General features: G+C 48.5%; 1 protein-coding gene across 1 annotated transcript in view; it reads left to right on the forward strand.

Annotated features, from left to right (window-relative positions):
- Window positions 1-6,657: 6,657 nt before the first annotated feature.
- Window positions 6,658-7,500, forward strand: part of dgki (diacylglycerol kinase, iota) — a 207,549-nt gene continuing 206,706 nt past the window's right edge. Inside the window, exon 1 of the mRNA XM_063217816.1 lies at window positions 6,658-7,500. This exon is cut by the window's right edge and continues 375 nt beyond it. The gene's annotated coding sequence lies outside the window, so the exon portion shown is untranslated.

The raw sequence follows: 7,500 nt of genomic DNA on the forward strand, positions 1-7,500 counted from the left end.
ATGTTGCATCCAAAAGTGTATTTGTTTTTTTATAACTGTGTTGTTATTATTGTTATTATTGTTATTATGTTGTATTTTATGTTCCATGTCCTCTTGGTGATGGCTCTTTATCCCCCCTCAGTTGAGTTCTACTGCCCTCATTCACATCGCCTGTAGCCTGTATCCAGTGTCTAGTATTGCCCCATTCCACAGCTCAAGTGTCCCGTGTAGTGTGTGTAGTGTGTGTAGTGTGTGTGTGTGTAGTGTGTGTGTGTTGCAGATCGTGAGGAACTAGAAGTGTCTGCTCAATGTGCTCTTAAGTCATGACAGGAAGTGTGTGTGTGTGTGTGTGTGTGTGTGTGTGTGTGTGTGTGTGTGTGTGTGAGAGAGAGAGAGAGAATGAGAGAGAGAGAGAGAGAGAGAGAGAGAGAGAGAGAGAGAGAGAGAAGAGAGAGGAAGAGAGAGAGAGGAAGTGGAGAGGTGTTAAGTGATATACCTGAGACTTGGATAGGGGATGGGGGCGGGGGGTTGGTGTGAAAGGTAAATACGCTGATGGAAAATCCATATGCCATTACTCTCTTGACCCTCCACCTCTCTCCAAACTAACTAACAACACAATGCCTCTACACCTCCCTCTTAACTACACACACACACACACACACACACACACACACACACACACACACACACACACACACACACACACACACACACACACACACACACACACCAGGATGTCTCTGTCTCTGTCTCTGGATTAGTGCAACACACAGGTTAAGGATAAGAGGTGATCAGATGCAAGAGGGTAACCGCCCCTCTTATAAAAACACACACACCTGTGGCACGCTGTACCTCCTGTGGCGCGCTGTAATAGACAGTGAAGGTTAGTACAGTATAGTATAGTGTAGTACTACACTACTATGACAGTGCACGGGGCCTTTAGTAATACATTACTACTTGGTCATTGCCATTCTGGTAACAGCCTATGTATAATGCCGTGTCTTAAGGGGTTAAAAACACACACCTGTGGCTTACTTCTCCAACAAGAATATCCACACATTACACACCATTGGTCTTACACGACTATACCTATGTTTTTTTAAAATCTTTGTTAGGGGCTTTTATGCTCTAATTTGATAGGACAGTGTGAGATGGTGACCGCAAGTGAGTGGTGGGAGAGATAAATGGGCAAGCAAGCACGGGGAAATGACCAGAGAGGGCCGGCATCGAACCCGGGTCCCTGGTAGCCTGATTATCATCGACTTTCAAATCTCTTCGAGACTTGGTCTGACCAAGAGCAAAACAATTAACATTTCCCAAATGGCATTTCCCAAACGACCTCCCTTGGTTTGCTGATGATTGTTTGCTTACCAGCAAAGTGGGAGGAGTTCCCGTATTTGCAGGAGCTTAGAAAGTACTTGCATTGCTCTTGACCTGACTGGTAGCAACGCTGAAGCTGTTGCGTCACTAGGAGGGCACGGCCTGGCTAGGTCCCCGGTGCACCAGTCCACCACGGCAGGGGCCGACTGGGTCTACGTTGAAGACAGATTTGTAGAAGAGGATACCGCACACTCTTGTCTATCGTGCTGCAATTTATTTACAAAACAACGTTTGGGCCTGTATGGTCTTTCTCAAGTTTTAAAAAAAAACTCAAAAACTTGAGGAAGGCCGTACGGTCCGAAACGTTGTTTTGTTAATAAATTGCAGCACGATGGACAAGAGTGTGCGGTATCTTCTTCTACAAAATTGATCTTGCACCCGCTACCTGCACCTCGAAACCTCTGGTGTGCGTTGGGTTTCCTCCTTCATAAGTTTAAGACAGGCCACCGCCAGCTAGACACCGACTTCTGCTTTTGATTTCATGTTTTGGGCAAACCAACATTTTGTTTTGTTGTGTTGTTGTGTTCCTCTTTCACTGCTGTTCTGCTCACACACACACACACTTACACACACACTTACACACACACACACACACACACACACACACACACACACACACACACACACACACACACACACACACACACACACACACACACACACACACAAGTCAAAGACGTCCAACATGTCCTTCAGTGCAACGGATACTTTTGCTTACTGTCTTTCTGCTTACTGACTTTCATGCATTCACTTTTCAAAAAATAGTTTTGAAATGTCATGTTTTTCACAGTTACAGTAAGCAAAAGCATCTGTTAGCACTGAAGGGCAATGTCATGTTGGACGTCTTTGACCACACCAACCAACCATTCTATTGTATTTTCATGATTTCTATTGTATTTTCATGATTTCTATTGTTTTTTCATGATTTCTATTGTATTTTCATGCCGTTCACTTCTATTGTATTTTCGTGATGTTTTCTTTATCGTTGACCTTTTTTGGTTCCCTTTTCAAAGTAAATAAATATTTTCCTTAGTAAAAGCATAACCACGTGTGTGATTCTGTCATGCTGTACATGTAATGTGTCATCCTCCTCCTGCATCATATTAAACCGAGTTATTATCAATATCATGATTATTATTATTATTATTGCTGTATTAGTTATTATTATTATCAATATTATGATTATTAGTATTATGTTATGTATTAATGTAGTATTCATGTATTATTACATCAATCACGCTCACCTATTACAATAGCATCACACAAATACACACACACACACACACACACACACACATAAACACACACACACACAATTTCGCATATACACTCATACACACAACCCCCGCCCCCCTCTCTATCTCACACACACCTTAATGCTGATGCAATAGTCAGTGTACCTTTATTGCAAGTTAGAAAATAATTAAAAGTGCTACCCAAGTGACGTGTGCAAACGTATTGGTCATCATAGTCTGTGTTGAAGATGGTCTGACTGTGGCCGAAATGTTTTCACAAATCTATTAAACTACCCAGGGCAGAGGCTCACACAGCTCTGAGGAAGAAAATAACACACAACACACACACACACACACACACACACACACACACACACACACACACACACACACACACACACACACACACACACACACACACACCAAGTTCCCTAAAGACACATGAAGTAGCTCCCCTGTCCACTGCTCTCAGCGTCTTTTTAAACTCCCCTCCTGACCTCACTCCAGACTTCTGCTTTTGTGGGCGCCGGAAACCAGCGACGGATAAAGGAACGAATCACGTGCCCCTTACTTCACCTCCTCTGGACATAAAGAGCTCTTGAAGGCTTCTATCTATCTGTGTGTGTGTGTGTGTGTGTGTGTGTGTGTGTGTGTGTGTGTGTGTGTGTGTGTGTGTGTGTGTGTGTGTGTGTGTGTGTGTGTGTGTGTGTGTGTGTGTGTGTGTCTGGGTGGCTGGAGGTGGGCGTGCATACTGTATATGAAGGGTTTCGTTGCTTAACAGTGTATCCACCATTTTTGACTTTTTGCATTTCATTATTATTAAAACCCTAGTGAGTCCAGTAAAGTGTTCTGTGAGGTTCTCCTCCAAGCTTAGGCGACACTGGAGAGACTGCCTATTTGTTTGATGGGTGTGTTCCCATCTTTCATTTTATTTTTTATTTTATTTCTTATTTTTCTTTGTCTTAACTTCTCTATGTATTTTTTTGACTGTTGTCTTGATATGGACCATGTACTTTGAGTCTGATGTAAATAAAGAATTGAATTGAATTATTGGAAATGACTGTCCAGAGGTCCCATCACCTCAGTGTGAATTAATATGCTCCTCAGTGGAAGGATGGGTGGGTAGGGTAATTACGTAATCCTCCTGTAGGGGTCCCACACAGCACCCTGTAGCCTAGGGCACCAGGCCATCTTAATCCGGCCCTGTGGGGTCCCACACAGCACCCTGTAGCCTAGGGCCCCAGGCTATCTTAATCCGGCCCTGTGGGGGCCCACACAGCAACCTGTAGCCTAGGGGCCCCAGGCCATCTTAATCCGGCCCTGTGGGGGCCCCCACAGCACCCTGTAGCCTAGGGCACCAGGCCATCTTAATCCGGCCCTGTGGGGTCCCACACAGCACCCTGTAGCCTAGGGCACCAGGCCATCTTAATCCGGCCCTGTGGGGCCCACAGCAACCTGTAGCCTAGGGCCCCAGGCTATCTTAATCCGGCCCAGTGGGGGCCCACACAGCATCCTGTAGCCTAGGGCACCAGGCTATCTTAATCTGGCACTGTGGGGGCCCACACAGCATCTTAGCCTAGGGCCCCAGGCTATCTTAATCCGGTCCTGTGGGGGCCCACACAGCAACCTGTAGCCTAGGGCCCCAGGCTATCTTAATCCGGCCCTGTGGGGGCCCACACAGCAACCTGTAGCCTAGGGGCCCCAGGCCATCTTAATCCGGTCCTGTCCACAGGGGTGCAATACTGGCCAATGGCAAAACGGGACAAAACCGGGCCCAGGCCAAGGGTAAAACCGGGCCCACCAACGGCAAAACCGGGCCCACCAACGGCAAAACATGGCTAAACCGGACCCAGACCAAGGGCAAAACAGGGCCCAGGCAAAGGGCCCAGACCAAGGGCGGATCATATGTTGCTCTGTTCATTAGTAGTGGAAGGGCGGAGGGAGGGTGCGAGAATTTGAACTGGCCCACTGGGATGTGTGGCTGGGGCAGTAGCACACGGCTCTCCTCTCCTCTCTTCTCCTCTACTCTCTTCTCCTCTCCTCCTCTCTTCTCCTCTCCTCCTCTCTTCTCCTCTCCTCCTCTCCTCTCCTCTCTTCTCCTCTCCTCCTCTCCTCTCTTCTCCTCCTCTCCTCTCTCCTCTCCTTTCATTTCCTCGCCTCTCATCTCCTCTCCTCCTCTCATCTCCTCTCCTCTCCTCCTCTCCTCTCATTTCCTCGCCTCTCATCCTCCCTCTCCTTTCATTTCCTCGCCTCTCATCTCCTCTCCTCCTCTCCTCCTCTCCTCTCTCCTCTCCTTTCATTTCCTCGCCTCTCATCTCCTCTCCTGTGCTCTCCTCTCCTCTCTCCTCCTCTCCTCTCTTCTCCTCTCCTCTCCTCCTCTCCTCACTTCTCCTCCTCTCCTCTCCTCCTCTCCTCTGTCCTGCTAGACTCACCTCTCTTCTTCTCTGCTCTCCTCTCCTCTCCTCTCCTCCTCTCTCCCCTCTCTGCTCTCCTCTCCTCTCTCTTCCTATCCTCTGCTAGATTCGCCTCTCCTCTCCTCTCATCTCCACTCCTGCTAATTTGTATATATATATATATATATATATATATATATATATACAGGGCTCTAAATTAACACCAGCCAACCGGCCAAATGCTGGTGAAATTTCAGTTTGGCTGGTAGAAAACACCAACTTACTAGCCACTTTGACCCATTAGTGAGTGTGTGTTTGGCTAGTAAGATTAACATCTACTAGCCATTTTGGCTGGTGATGAAAAAAGTTAATTTAGAGCCCTGTATATATATATATATATATATATATATATATATTTTATCATACACCCATGTACCAGGCCACAACTTCACCCAGACCTCATCTCCCTTCTCCAGCAGCAGAGAGGCTCCATTAACTCCAACTCCAACTCCCATTGTCATTGTCATTGTGACACAGCACTCCACAGCACACAAGTGAACACTGCACACTGCACACAACGAAATTGCATTTATGCCTCACCCGTGCAAGGGGGCAGCCCTCAGTGGCGCCCCATGGGGAGCAGTGCGGTGGGACGTTACCATGCTCAGGGTACCTCAGTCATGGAGGAGGATGGGGGAGAGCACTGGTTGATTACTCCCCCCCACCAACCTGGCGGGTCGGGAGTCGAACCGGCAACCTCTGGGATGCAAGTCTGACGCCCTAACCGCTCACCCATGACTGCCCATAATATTCCTCTCCTCCTCTCCTCCTCTCCTCTCCTCTCCTGCTAATTCATATTCCTCTCTTCTCCTCTCCCCCTCTCTTCTCCTCTCCTCTCCTCTCCCCCTCTCTTCTCCTCTCCTCTCTTCTCCTCTTCTCTCCTCTCCTCTCTCATCCTCTCCTCTCCTCTCTCATCCTCTCCTCTTCTCTCCTCTCCTCTCCTCCTCTCCTCTCCTGCTAGGTTGTGTTCTGCATGAGTGTCCAATGAGATGTGTGTGAGGGCTGATTATATTCTTCTTAGTTACCGCCTAAATTACATTAGGCCCAAATTGTATTAGCGGGAAAAAATATACAGATACTTCTCTTAGCGGCCGGCGAGGCTCAGACTCTCCGTCTCGTGTTGGTTTCACCAGGAACGAGTTTCCCCTCCGCGTTACAGCAGAAACCTTTCCAACTGCAGCACCTTCAGGGGAATAGATTTCGTGAGAAGAATACACATTTTTGAATCCAGATCGTCAGTAAGTTTTGTTTTTGTCCGTTTCACAACATGTCATACGCGTCCAGAAAGAAAATAGACGATCAATGTTAAACAAGACAAATGCGCAACCAGTATTTATCGACAAGGAGTGCGAGCGAATGATCAATTTATCTTTGCTCTATGGTCAATGTGATCGATGTGTCTTTGCTAAATTAGAGCACTCGTCCTTGTGGACATTTGCTGCACCAGTACAGGCAGCACTAGGTAGGCAGCCAGAGCAGACTGACAGCAGAGGGGATGGGACGACATTAGGGGGAGGCTGCGTGGCTACGCTGAAAAGCTACAGAGGGCTGCGTAAACTGCGCTAGCTACAGCGGGCTCTGCGAGAGGATTGAGAGGAGAGAACCAGAGAGAGAGAGAGAGAGAGAGAGAGAGAGAGAGAGAAGGGGGAGAGATAACGCGGTGCATGTGCATGTCACTGTGTGTTGAAACACAGCTCTCTAGACTGCGTGCCGCGTGTCCTACTTAAACTGAACGATGCGCTAACGGTAATAACGGTAACGGAGGAAGCAGAACCGTCCCGGGGGGGCCCTCATACTCTGCTCTCGGCGACGCCGCCACGATGACCGGAGATGAGATGATGGATGCTGCCTTGCCTCGCGACCACCGTACCGTTCCACTGCGGAGGGCGCGTGCTGCCATTTCCACTTGGAGCCGAACGTGTGCAGCAGATAGAACTACGGCTACAGCGCGCGTGACCGACTGAGCGCAGTGAGGGAGAGAGGCGCTCCGCGAAGGCAAAACAGACCTACGGACAGTCAGGATAATAGAACTAGGCTACCACCACCGACACTCCTGTCGTGTCCTCTCCTGTCCTCTCCTGTCCTGTCCTTTTCGCTGCCGCAAGGACTCCCGGGTTTCCCCCCTCGCTCTTCCCCTTCCCCGCGGCGCCGTTCTGGATTATTGTCACGTTTGCCTCGCCAGTGTTCGCCCCTGCTCCTCTCCTGCACTGCCAGGGGAGAGGAGAGGAGAGGAAAGGAGAGGGGGTCTGTAGGCTAGAGTGTTTTCCCTGATTGTGTCGGATTTTAACGGAATACACTTCCCTGGACACTGAAGGAAGGATACCTCTACAACTGCGTTGGCTACGTGTAGCCTAAGCAAAAGCTGGATTGATTGAGTTTGAAATGTCCAGGCTTGTTTAGGTCTGACTGTCAGACCAGGTGGCAATCCTACAGGGTCCGTGTAGCGGTGGGAG

This window comes from Engraulis encrasicolus, chromosome 15, assembly GCF_034702125.1.
Source record: "Engraulis encrasicolus isolate BLACKSEA-1 chromosome 15, IST_EnEncr_1.0, whole genome shotgun sequence".
Classification (NCBI taxonomy): Eukaryota; Metazoa; Chordata; class Actinopteri; order Clupeiformes; family Engraulidae; genus Engraulis; species Engraulis encrasicolus.